Source organism: Equus asinus, chromosome 13, assembly GCF_041296235.1.
Source record: "Equus asinus isolate D_3611 breed Donkey chromosome 13, EquAss-T2T_v2, whole genome shotgun sequence".
NCBI lineage: Eukaryota > Metazoa > Chordata > Mammalia > Perissodactyla > Equidae > Equus > Equus asinus.
In genome coordinates this window covers 12,330,596-12,344,669 of record NC_091802.1, presented here as the reverse complement: position 1 = coordinate 12,344,669, position 14,074 = coordinate 12,330,596, and the positions used below count along the sequence as shown (strand labels likewise).

At 46.4% G+C, this 14,074-nt stretch overlaps 1 pseudogene; it reads left to right on the top strand.

Moving 5' to 3' along the window:
• Positions 1 to 1,683: 1,683 nt before the first annotated feature.
• LOC106844137 (polyunsaturated fatty acid (12S)/(13S)-lipoxygenase, epidermal-type-like) lies at positions 1,684 to 12,359 on the top strand (annotated as a pseudogene).
• Positions 12,360 to 14,074: the final 1,715 nt, after the last annotated feature.

Genomic DNA, 14,074 nt, shown 5'->3' with positions numbered 1-14,074 from the left:
GCTGTGGGAGCAGGGAGGGTTTGTGGCCATTCATGGTCCCTAGATTCTTGCATATTGGGAGAGGTAGCTGCTGTGGACAGGGTAGCATCAGAGAAAAACTGGATTTGACAATAGGAGCTTCTAAATCACCTACACTTAACCAAATTATCAGGTAATCAACACTACCCATCCCCTCCAAAAGAGACTGGCATGCCCACAGTTTGCCAAACGCACATAGTGAGTAGGCTAATTCCTGACACACCTGGCACTTTGATGCCCACCAGTTGAGCTTTAGGTTTTTCAAGAATAGTTGTGTAAGTTTCCCAAACTGTTTATGTCAGTTATATTTATTATTGTAATTATGAAATTTACAGAAAAATGGCTGAAATGAGTATACATAAAGGTATTGTTTTATTAAAACCAAGTTGAATACTTAATGACTCTATAAACAAGAATCATTAAAAAAATCACTGTGAAGTTGATGATTAGGAGTAGGAAGACAACAGTAAAATGTTTGGGGAAAACCATAAAGATCTGGAGAGATACTACATTTAGTTTTTTTCCCACAAGAACCTTTAGGATTTAGCTTCATTTTAAATAAACATCAACTCATTTGGGTGTGGTTTACGCAAGAAAGACCTAGGGAAGCTTTTATTATGGACCCACACTCAAAAAAATTCCACCCTATATGAAAACATTCATGAGTGTCTATACATTTATGGTTTCACTTTAAAACAAAATGTTTAAGGTATGTCTGAATAGTTTTTGAATCCCACTTGAACCAACTATTTTGATTAACTATTTGAACAAGAGGAGATGGAAGCAAGGTTTAAGCAAAAAGCTGTGGATTCAAAGCCTTTGCTCACAATGGAACAGAAGGTCCAGGAAAGAGGCAAGCTGAGGGGAGAGCAGGAGCACCTGGGGAGAGGCGGATAGAAATGAACATCCAAAGAAGGAACCTAGGAGGGATCCGTGCCTGGTACAGCAGTTGTCCCTAAGGAGGTTGAGGAGAGCAAAAGACTGGGAGGTGGGGTGGGGAAGAATTGGTCCTTAAGGGAGCAGATTGATGGGGCCCATTATAGGTGCTCAGCCTGGGTTGCTGGCCCCAGAGAGCCGGTTTCAGGAAAGTCCAACGGAAGCTTCATGACTGGATTAGACCAGGAATCTCAAACTCCCCCTCTTGGCTCACGAGTCTGAACAGCAGACCCGGCTGCCTCACCTGTCCAGCATTATCTCATTCTTGTCCTCAGCAAAAGGCCCTGCATCCTTGCCAAAATGGTTCACTCACTTTTCACTGAAAACACTCGCACACTTCAAACCATTCCACCTCCCTCATATCCGTCCCTTGTCGCTATCTTATTCATTTATTCATCAAAATTTGTGTAGGTGTGTGTGTGTGTGGGGGGGGGGTAATAGCTAGTGTTTATCTGTCATCGTCTGTAGGCCAGTGTGTTCAGTCCTGGTTGGGCGTGGAACTGGCCAGGTAGTTTTTGCCAAGTGGATAAGGGTGGGGCGCACCTTCCAGAGCTGCTGTGAGAAACCCAGGGACACGTGCATCTGAGCCGAGAGGAACCTGTGGGTGGGAGGTGGACACCCTGGAATCGATCACAGCAGACACTGGTCTGAGAGTAGTTTCCTCGGGGGCTGGGCCTCAGATCCTCTTAATTGCTTAATTTCCACAGGTCCCCTCCCAGTCCGGGCAAGATGGGCAAGTACAAGATCCGCATGGCCACCGGTCTTGGGAGGCTTCAGCAACCTAGCGCAGCTGTGGCTGGTGGGCGAGCACGGAGAGCGGCCCTAGGGAAGCAGCTGCGGCCAGTGTGGGGCAAGGTCAATGCAGAGCACGGCCGGGCGCGGGGGCCCGGGACCCTGCAGCGGCCACTGGGGGCGGGGGAGGGAGGAGGTGCCTGCGGGCGCCCGAGCCTCGGGCGCGGGAGAAGGAGCTCGGGTTCGGGTTGCCAGGTAGGAAAAGAGAAAGCAAGAGGCCCAGGAGAGAAGAGCGGCATTTTCTGCCCGGGTGGAGGGAGCAGAGATGCGCTGCGCTTTCCCCGGACGCGGCGGGGACCGGAGCCCGGAGGCCCCAGAGTTGGCTGTTCCTCCTCACCTCCAGCTGGGATTCAGGTCTCTCCTGGGAAGTGCTCCGTGGGGCAAGCGGAGCCAAACTTCTCTGAAGGTTCACTGACCCCGCCCTCTCTGAGGACCCCCAAACCTGCCTCTGACCCGAGTCCTGTTCCGCGGGAGGCGGAGTTTGATGTCGACGTCGTCCTACACCCGGGTCGCCCCCTGCTGGTGAAGCTGCGTAAGCACGAAGGCGTGTTGGATTTCGATTGCTTCTGCAGCTGGGTCACGCCGTGCAGGGTCCAGGAGCCCAAGGCGAGGCCCTTTCCCCTGTGACCGCAGGGCACTGATTATCTGCCTGCCCGAGGGCACCAGTCAGGGCGTGAGGAAACGGGGGGCGGCACCCGGCGGGCTGGGAGAAGGATGTCGAGGGAATGCTGTGATATAGGAGGGAAAAGTGAGAAAGCTGGAGGAGAGGGGAGAAGTGAAAGAGCGTGGGGCTGAGAGGATGGCTGACGCAGGGGAGCGAGCACGGAGGGATGTCAAGGGAGGCCTCGTGCTCTTCTGTCCTCTCCCCAGCCCGGACTGTGAGAGAAGACCCGCAGAACCTGTTTAAGAAACATCGGGAGCAGGAGCTCTAAGGCAAGAAAGAAGGTGAACCAGTGAGCCCAAGAAAGCCTTTGATCTCCCACCAGATCCCAAGAAACCCACCGCCCCACTTTCTCCGGATTCCAAGTTCTTCCTCCAGGCGGTCTCCTGGAAAGGTGGGTTAATCCTGCCTATAGCGGGGAGCACGCAGCGGGATCTTCCCAGGAACAGGTGATTCCTCCAGGACGAGGATTTGGGCTTCACTCTCTTTCTGGTGAAAGTGTTAGTGCCGGGTGGAGGTTGGGCACTGGGCTCCTAGGATGCAAGGTGGGATCCTTTCTTGATCTTCTTGCACTGGCCTTCTTGTTACAGGCTCTTAATACCAGCCCTGATATGGGTTCCCCTACGTTGAACCCAACATATATGGGGTTAAAACTCAAAGTACACATCCCATTCCCTGCTTCTTTAGTTACACTCATATGTAAATATTTGTTTCTTTAACCTCTGACTCCCTGAGCTTTACAACCAAATAGAAATTACAAAGTGTTAAAAGCCCAGATGGCCTCATGCTGGGCTCCCGCTCAAGTTGTAACTAATCACAGGTCCTTGAAGTCTCTTATAAGGAACCTAATGTCCAGACAATATCAAGAAAAGCTTCCCAGGCCCCAACTCCTCAGCTTCCTGATGCCAGAGTCTACTATCCACCATGGAGATAAACAGCCAAGGACACTCATCTGCAAAATCCTTTATCTTCTCTGCTGGAAGCAGCCCCAGACACAGGCTGATGGGAAAATAGTGGCCAGCAAGGCCACAGCCACCCCCACACTCCCCACAAAGAGCCACATTCCCAACCTTTAAAAACCCCAACCTGCTTCCTAATGAGCTAGCAATTCTTAAGGCACTAGCCATTGCTTTACTCCCGCTACCTGGCAAAGAAAATAAGGCCTTTTCTTTCCCCTCAAGACTCTGTTCTTGTTATTTGGATTCACATCGAGTTCAGACTGAACTTTCAGTAACATTCTCTCCACAGGTTGAAGGACTTGGCCCTCAAGGGGACGTTGGGTCTCACAAATTCTGCGAAAAGACTGGAAGACTTCAAAAAAAAAAATATTCCTGTGTGGAAAGACTGCCCTGGCTGGTCAGTTACCACAACCTCCTAAAATCTATATCACATTTTCAACCCAAGGATTTGGAAGAAGAGGGAGAGAGGATAGGAGAGTGACGTGTTAGTAGGATCAGGAGCTCAGAGCTCACAGCGTGCGCCCCAACTGATGTCGCTAGAGCAGGTTTGAAATTCCTGAAAGGATGATGCACTCTTTGGGTACCAGTTCCTCGACAGGGCAAACCCCATGCTCTTGAGGCATTCCACCAGCCTCCCAGCCCAGCTGGCACAGCCCAGGGATGGAAGACTTGAAGACCCAGCTGGAGAAAGAACTCCAGCTGCTGCATTCCCTCTGTTCACTCGCCACCACAGCCATGGTCCCCATCTCCTTTCTCTATGCTTCTTTCTCCTGCCTCCTGCCCCCCCTTCCCTCATTTCCTCCATTGATACCTCTTTAATCTACACCCTCCTCCATCTACACTTATGGTTTCTCAACTATGGTACTATTGATATTTTGGGTCAGATAACTCTTTGTTGTGGGGGGCTGTCCTGTGCATGTAGGATGGTTAGCAACATCTCTGTCCTCTACCCACTAGATGCCAGTAGCATCCCCCCAGTTGTGACAACCAAAAATGTCTCCAGACATTGCCAAACATCCTCTGGGGGGCAAAATCACGTCTGCTTGAGCACCACTGATCTACACCAACTCCTGCTGTTATCTCCTTCTTTTCTTCCTCCTCTTCCATCTCCACCTTCATCTCTTCCTTCTTCATTAGATGTACTTAGTCTTAGGGAAGAGCTCAGGCTTCTGGAGGGAAACAGCAAGAGAGACTGAACAAAGCCCAGTAGAGAGCTGGGGGAGGAGGGGATAAAGGAACTATTTTGTGCTACATTTGGCTAAAGCCTGAGGGGGGTGATAAGGGAAGACTTTGGTTGTAGGGGATGGACGTGCATGGTGGAAAACCAGAAAGTTCACCTCAGGAGCTCCAATTCTGTTGAAAGACACTGGGTGTGGAAACCTTGCATTTAGGGCATTGGTTATGGGGAAAGTGATTGGTGTTTAAAGTAAAAGTTGATGGGTAGAGGAAGGATCCACTCTGGCAAATGAGAGAAGGCAGGTCCAGAACTGACCCTACCCCTCTATCCACCCCTGCCCCCAGCCTAAGGCTGGATCTTTGTGTGAAGTTGATTTCTCCCTGCTGGATGGGGTCAAGCCTAATGCCATCATTTCTAAGTAACAATATGTGGTGCTGAAGCTCCAGCCTGATGGAAGACTCTTACCCATGGTTATTCAGGTAGAGACCTAGGTTTCCCGCCCCCAGACATTGACCCCCTTTGGGACTTAGACACACAGGCCCTCAGCCCCAACTCCCTCTTGCCCAACTCCAGCCATCTTGTCACAGATGGCCCCAACTTGTGCTGTTCCTGCCCTCAGATCCCCTCATGGCCTGGCTGTTGGCCAAGATCTGGGTCCGTAGTTCTGATTTCCAGCTATATCAGTTACAGTCACACCTGCTGAGGGACATCTGATGGCTGAGGTTATTTCTGTGGCCACAATGAGAAGCCTGCCCAGCCTGCATCCTATCTACAAGATATTTCAGCATCTCTGTCATTCTGCATCTGACAGCCCTTCAGATCTCACACTTCTAACCTTGTGGCATCTACCAAGAGTCTAACCTTGTGGCGTGTTAGGTTAGTAGCAATCTCAGTTTATATGTACACGCATGCATGCACATGCACACAGTTATACACATATATACACAGTGCTATCAGAAGACCCAGGGTTGGGGAAAGAATGAGAGTAGGTTTTTACAAAGGAGTTGAAATTTGGGCTGAGGAGGTTCTGTTTGGGTGGTGAGGGATGCAGACATTTCAGTCAGAGAGACCTGCAGAGGAATGTGGATAATGGCTGATAGTAGGTGTGTCAGGCATCAGAATTGGCCACCACAAAATGTGTCTCTTTGGCTTGATTATTTTTAAGATCAAAAGACTCTGGAAGAAACTTTGACCTTCCCCCTAACTGCATAAAAGAATTTAAGATAGGTCTCTTCCAGGAAGGAGCTAATATCATAGGATTAGTATAATGTAAAAGAGATGTGATAGACAGAAAGGCACTAGCAAGCCCATTTTTATCAGAGTTCTGTCTCTCAGGTCACATTGTCTATAGATTGCCCAGCAAACACTTGTTTATCAAACATTTGCATTTCCATCTCCATGTAAATTGCCTTCCTCCCCTTTGAAGTCCTAAATCACCACCCCCCAACATCCTCCTCTGTCTTTAGCTGAAGATGGTATTTAAGGTGGTGGCTTCAGACATTCTGGTGAGTTACTCAGTTTTCCTGGGTTTCTCCAATGTGTACATGTTGTTAAACTTTGTTTTATTTTCTCCTGTTATTCTGTCCCATGTCAGTTTAATTCTTAGATCAGCCAGGAGGACCTAGAGGGTAGAGGAATTGTCTTCCTCCCCTACAGGTATGATTGAAGAGAAGGATGTGAGTGATTGAAGCATTGGGTAGGAGGAAAGGGAGGTGGGAAAAGATGAGAGAGGAAGCCATGTTACTTGGTGGGGAGAAGAATAAAGAGTTCTGTTTTGACCATGTGAGGTTTCCAGTGCTCCTAGAGATCCATTTGAAAATGTCAGGAGGGCAGTTAGAGATATGAGTCTGGAGTTCTTGGAACAGGTCAGGGTTGAAGATAGAGATTTTAGAGTTATCAGAAAACAGAATTATCTAAAGCCATTGTACTAGATGAAGTTGTTTAGGGTTTGTAGCTACAGCAGAGAATTTGTCCCAGGATATAACTCTAGGGCACCCCAACCTTTGTAAGTTGAGAGGAGGGAGTGAAGTAAGAAAAGGAGCAAAAGAAGGGACGTCCGTTGAGGTAGAAGGGAAACAAAAAGTGTGATGTCATGGCAGCCAAGAGGAGAAAGTGCTTTAAGAAGGAGACATAATTGTCTATGCCAAATGCTGCTGAGAAGTCAACAAAGTTACAAACAGAGAAGTGACACTTGCATTGATTGGTGTGTCTGATTGGTGTGGGCTGAGCAGAAAAATGTGAGGTGAGAAAGCAGAGATAACACAGGGTGACGCTTTTAAGAAGACTTGCTGTGAAAGGGTAAGCAAGAAACAAAAGGGGTGTGGGGTCAAGCGAGGGTTTTCTTTGTTAGGGTATCAAATATTAAGTGTGTGTGTGTGTGAGAGAGAGATTGATTGATTACAAGTGATGTCCTGGGGTCGTGCTCCTGATCACAAGTGGAGGAATTTGCCTGTGAAGGGAGTAGAGATGCTTTATCAATAGTGATGAGAGAGGCATAACATATGGTTTCATATGTGGGAAGCTTGCTAGTTTTTGTGGTACGAGATAAAGGATTCCTAGAATTCTTACGAATAACATGAGACTGTGTAAATAAGTGAACTCCTAAAACCCTTGACCTTGGGAGGCCCCAGGAAGACATTTCCCCATCTCTCTTCTCCCAAATCTTAACCTGACACAATCCAATCCTACGGGAAGTCTCTCATTTTCGTGAAGACCCATCCTCTCCTTTTTTTTTTCTCTCCATGGTTCTTTAATTTCCCCTCCTCTCATGGATCCTGAGATCCTCTTCTTTGACTATGTCCCACTTCTTTCTTCCACAATCAGCTCCTGAGCCCCTACTTTCACTACACTTTGGAGATCAACATCCTGGCTCAGAGTAATCTTGTCTCTGAATGGGGAATTTTTGATCTGGCATGGAAAGGGACGGGTAAAGAGGGAAGAGGGCTCAATGATGACAGAATCCCAAGGGATGTTTCACTTGCTCACTCCTCCCCCTCCCCCAAGCTCTGCTTCCTCCATGAAGGCCTCTCCCTGATCTGTCTCACACCCAGGTAGCCTTCTCCTTAGAGAGGCCTGAGTAGGACCTGGAATCTCCTGATCCTGATCTCTCTCCTGCCCCACCTGACATGGCTAACCCTAGTTTATCTGCTGTGGGGTTGTCCTCAGGTGATGACCACTGGTAGTGGAGGCCATGTGGACATTCTCCAGAGACCACAACTTGTTTGACCTATTGTTCCTTCTGCCCTCCTGATGACCTGGCTGAACTTGGGCTCTTGGATGTGAAGTCTTCTCTCTGTGGCAAAGATGCCTTCAGGCTGTGGGAAAACATCAGCTGGTGAGGGTAGCACAGAGAGGGAGGACCCAGTGGGCCTGGTGGAGAGAATGAGGAGGAACTACAGGTCAAGAAGGTCCTACACTGGCCACTTGAGACCAAATGCCTTCTTCCCTAGGAGCAGGTACGTGGAGGGGATGGCCAATCTTTTCTGCAAGAGTGATGAAGCCGTGAAGGATGGCCCAGAGCTGCAGGCCACTGAGACTGGACTGCAGGGTGCCTAGGACGGGGAGTAAGGCACAGATCCCTCCCCATTGAACTTGTGTCAACTGGCACCATCTGTCAACAATCTGTCCCTTCTCACAGCATGATAAGATACCTGAGAATTTCTGGACCTCTCCAGAAATCCTAGTGATCACTCCTGATTCCTCAGCCCCCTTCCTTTCTCACCTTCCCATGCAGCATTCCCCATCCACATGCTCTAAGAGCTTCCTCTGGAACCAGACACGGTTCTCAGGTATTTTCCCTCACCCTTTCATATCCTCTCCCCATAGCACCACGGTTCATTCAAGTCCATACAGATTTGAGTACACACCACGTGGAGCCATAGAGTCTAGAGGCCACAACCACAGATGGAAATTCTTTTCTATATCTCCAAATATCTTTTGCTACCTGAGATCTGTCTCATGTCCTTGTCTCATAGTCTCTAATTCTCTTAGTTTCACCCAGGTTCCTGTCTCTTTTATACCTTTATACCTTTGATTCTGAAAACTCCATTTCTGACCCCTTATCTAATATGTCAAGATTCTCCAGCTCTTCTTCCACACCTCAAGACCTATGAACTCTCTCATCCCAAGCAGTGAGCACAGGTGGAGGGGGCTATGTGCAGCTGGTCCATCAGGCCATGGCCCAGCTGACCTACTGCTCCCTCTGTCCTCCTGACGATCTGGCTGACCGAGGTCTGCTGGGAATCCCAAGTGCTCTCTATGCCCACGATGCTTTGCGGCTCTGGGAGATCATTGCCCGGTGGGTGAGAGTGGGAGCTGAGAAATGGAGGGGCGTCGGGGAGAGGGAGAGTGGGGCTCTGACCTGAGGTCAGCATGAGGCAAAAGAAACACATGAAAACAGGAAGGTCCAGACAGGAGGAGGAGAGGATTCAATCCTGGGGAGATGAGGGAGTGTGAGGAGTCAGTGGGGAGGTCTGAACAGGAGGAAAGTGGAATAGGAGTAGAGAGCCTCGGTCGGGAAAGCTGTGGAGGGGGAGACTGAGGGATCTGGACAAATCAGGGTTCTTGTCCGGAAGAATGGCCAGCAACCACATGTAGGGAATTCCCAGAACTAAGGACCCACATTTCATTCCTTTCCACACTAGTGTGTAGAAAGAGCCAGGAAAAGTCCCAAAAGGCATGTCTTGAAGAATCTATCCTCAGACACAGTGAAAGTCAGTTGGACAGAGACCACAGGAAAGTTAGAGGAAGGAGGCTGGAGCCTTCCCCCCTCAAGGAGCTCCCCTCCCTTCTCCTCTGGGCAGGTACGTGGAGGGGATCGTCCACCTCTTCTACCACAGGGATGACACCGTGAGAGGGGACCCTGAGCTGCAGGCCTGGTGTCGGGAGATCACTGAGGCGGGGCTCTGCCAGGCCCAGGACCGAGGTAAAACCCCTCCCCAGAGACAGGAGCTCCTCAGAGACTCTGCCCAGAGCCCCTTCTCAGCCCTGCCCTCCTGGGTTCAGGACCCCGACCCCTCATCACAACCCCCTCTCCAGCCATACATGAAGCATCTGAATCCCATTCCCACCTCCTAAGACCCAGGACAATTCTACATACCAAAGGTTGTCTCCTCAGAGACCTGGCTATACCCATAGAGGTAACCGTTATCCTGACTTCTAACAGCATAGGTTAGTTTTACCTGTTTTGATCTTTACACAAATAGAAATACAAGCAAGTACTTGCCTGTGTATGCCTTCATTCTCTGAACAATATGTTTGAGGTTTACTCATGTTGTTACATGTAGCGTGAAGTTCATTCATTAGCGTTGCTGTAAATTTCCCATTTTGTGAATATGGCACGGTTTATTTTTCCTTTCTGCTATTGATGAGCAATTAGGATTGTCTCCAGTTTGTGCCTATTACGCTCTGTGCTGCTATCGACATTTGTGTGTGTGTTTTTCTGTTGTGGGCACACGTAGGTGTGGGACTGATGGATCACCGAGTATGCTCATGTTCGGTAAGTTACTGTTTTCCAAAGTGTCTGTTCCAATTTCCACTCCTTCCAGGAGAGCATGAGTTGTAATTGCTCCATATTCTCTCAAATACATGAAAAATATACTTCTATCGTTTTTACTTTAGCCATTTTGGTGAGTGTGCAGAGCTTTTGTGAGTTAAAGTTGCATTTCCCCAATGACTTGCTGCACTGCGTTCTTTTTCCTTGCTTTAATAGCCATCCGGATATCCTCCTTTATGAGGTGCCTATCAAAGCCTTTTGCCCATATACTTTTTGGTTACCTGCCTTTATCTTGTTATTTTTAACCACTTTTTAAAAAAAGAGTATTTGACCATGCAGCCTCTCAGAGCTTCCACCTTACCATAAGCTACACCCTACATAGCTACAAATTTCTGAGGGGCTTTACATGGGTCATCTATTTATAATGTAACAATTATTATCTTCATTTTCAGAGGAAAATAAGAGGCTCCGAGAGGCTAAGCAATTGGTCCAAGGTAACGCAGCTGGTCAGCAGCAGAGCCAGGATGGGTCCCAGGGCTGATGCCACAGCCTGGGCTCTTGACCACTGCACCACCTGCTTCACACACAATTGTCCCCTGAGGCTCCCCTGGGCCCTTGACTAAATTATCAACCACCCCTCCCTGACTTCTCATGTCCGTCTTCCTTGATTTATTTCTCTTCTCATCACTATCAACATACTGTGTGCAATTTCACTTGGTTATTCTGTTTATTATCTTTCTCCTCCAATAGAATCTAAGCTACAAGAAGACAGGGTGTTTGTCACTTTTGCTCACCAATGTATCCCCAATGCCTAGACAGTGCCTACTACACAGTATCCCACACATTTTGAATGAATGAATGAACACTTGCTAATTCTAAATATGGGTGTCTCAAGACATCAGCATTTATTTCCTTGACTCCTCAGGGACTGCAGTTTTTAAATTTGGTCTTTCTTCTCCTAGGTTTCACTGTCTCCTTCCAGTCTTGGGCTCAGCTCTGTCATTTCCTTGCCACGTGCATCTTCACGTGCACTGCCCAGCATGTGGCCATCAACCAGAGCCAGGTATAGACAACTGAAAGCCTGGGTCCCTAAGGGAAAATGCCTAGATTAGGGGATGATTGAAGGAAAGAGTTGGGGGCTAGGGTCCTGCATATCAGAGTTCCAGTGTGACTCCAGATTCTTTCTCCCCCTGCTGGACTGGTTTTTCTGGGTCTCTGATGCTCGTGTTCAATGAAGATGCCTTCACCTACCACCAAGGAAGATGTGACAATGGCCACAGTGATGGTCTCACTACCGGATGTCAAGCAGAGCTGTCTTCGGAAGTTGCTTGTGTGACAGCTGGGCCAGTGGCAGCCAGACAAGGTGGGAGGGGACCTTGGGAAATTGGGGGCACTGACAACTGGAGACAAGATATCAGAGTGAGTGACTGGCCTTTGGTGCCCATTTCTTAGAACTAAAAACTAATTGATCCTTTTTTTCTGCTTCAGGTGCCCCTGGGGCACCACACAGAAAAATATTTTTCAGGCCCTGAGCCCAAGGCTGTTTTAAGATGATTTCAAACAGATCTGGACAACCTAGATAAGGAAATCATTGCCCAGAATGAACAACTAGGCCTTTCCTATGAATACCTGAAGCCCAGCTGCATAGAGAACAGTATCGCTCTCTGAGCCCAAACATGCTGGCTCTTTAAAGATCCTATGCCACCCCACTATGATTAACCTTTTCCTCCTAAGTTCTATGTTTTAATGGATCTGAGTTGCTATGCTTCTACTTTCTTCCCGAGCTGAGTTCCCTTCCAGGATATGTCACTAGTCTGAGGCACTATCCTCACCTCCTAGTCACCTAACAGAATGATCTTTAACTTAAAACCATGCTCCTTAGAGAACACGGAGCCTCCTCCTGCCTCTGGAAACTTTGTCTTTTCGATTTATTATATAATCATTTGGGGATGGATTTGGTAATATGGTGTGAGACAGATGTCCAATTCCATTGTTTCCATTGGGACAATCCCTTATCTAAGCACAGCTTATTGAAGAGCCCACCCTCTCCCCCTGATCTATAATGCCAACGTAAATCGAGTTGCCATATCTGAATGGGAGTATTTTTGAGCTTCCTGTTCTATTCCATTCATATGTTTGTCTTACAACACACCACACTGACATATTGTATAACTTTATAGTTAACATAGTCTGTTATTTCATAAGACATATTCATCCAACTCGTCCTTTAGAGGTGCCTTGGCTTTTCTTGGACTTCTGGCCTTTTACACAGGTATGAGAATCAGCTTGTAATTCTCCATATCAAACTATTGTGATTTTTATTGGAAGTACATCTAGTAAAGTTTGTAATCTTAAGCCAACTTTGTATTCTTGAGGTATATCGAATTTGTCGTTTTATACATTGTTGAATTCCAAAATTACTAATATTTTGATGACAATTTTTGCATTTATGGTCTTTAGTTTGGTTGGCTTATGATTATCATTCCTTGAGCTACCCTTTTCTGGTTTTATTAAGATCCTTATAATTACCCTTAGTGAGTTGGATACTGTTTCTCATTTTTTGCAGTTTTTTTTAGATCTTCTCTATGGTATTATCTTTTCATTGAATGTTTTATAGAATTCATCCTTACAACTGTCCATGTGTGGTGGATTTTTTTGGTGGGAATATTTTTGAGTACCTAGTCATATTCTGTTTTAGTTATAGAACCATCCAAATTATATTTCTTCTTTAGTCAGATTTAGTTCTACTCTTTCTGGGAAGTTTACAAAATTTCACCACATTTATTGTCATGTTGAAAATATTCTCTTACTTATTAACTACCTGCAGCAACTGTAATTATGGCTACCTTTCATTGCTAATGTGGTTTATTTGCACATTCTTCCTTTTGTTTCTTTATCAATCTTGCGAGGAGTTTGGTGATTATAGTCTGAGCATGACAGAGGAAATGGAGACCTGGGCTTCCTGTATTAACCGATATAAACAGGGATAAAGAACTTGGAGATATTGGTTCCAATGATCCCAAGGCAGATAAGGATGATGAGGTTTTTATGGTTTAGGGTGAGTGGTTGATTTCTTTTATTTATTTACTTATTTTTACTTCTTTATTTGGTTTATTTCACTCAGCTTAATTATATTGAAATTCATTCATTTTCTTGCATATGTCTATAGTTCATTGCTTTTTAAAATTTTATTGAGGTCATAATAGTTTATAACATTGTGAAATTTCAGTTGTACATTATTATTTGTTAGTCACCATACATGTGTGCCCCTCTACCCTTTATGACCACCCCCTAAGCCCTTCCCCTCTAGTAACCACCAATCTGTTCTCTTTGTCCATGAGTTTGTTTAGCTTCCACATGAGTGAAATCATGTGGTGTTTGTCTTTCTCTGTCTGGTTTATTTCACTTAACATAATACCCTCAAGTCCATCAATGTTGTTGCAAATAGGACGATTTTGTCTTTTTTTATGGCTGAGTAGTGTTCTATTGTATATATATATACCACATTTTCATCCATTCATCAGTGGACAGGCACTTGGGTTGCTTCCACATCTTGGCTATGGTGAATAATGCTGCAGTGGACATAGGGGTGCATAAGTCTCTTTGAATTGTTGATTTCAAGTTCTTTGGATAAACACCCAGTAGTGGGATAGCTGGGTCATATGGTATTTCTATTTTAAGTTTTTTGAGAAATCTCCATACTGTTTTCCATAGTGGCTGCACCAGTTTGCATCCCCACCAGCAGTGGATGAGGATTCCCTTTTCTCTACAGCTTCTCCAACATTTATTACTTTCTGTCTTGGTACTTATAGCCGTTCTGATGGGTGTAAGGAGACATCTCACTGTAGTTTTGATTTGCATTTCCCTAATGATTAGTGATGCTGAACATCTTTTCATGTGACTATTGGCCATCTGTTTATCTTCTTTGGAAAAATGTCTGTTCATAACCTCTGCCCTTTCTTTGATCGGGTTTTTTTTTGTCATTGAGTTTTGTGAGTTCTCTATATATTTTGGAGATTGACCCTTTGTTGGATATA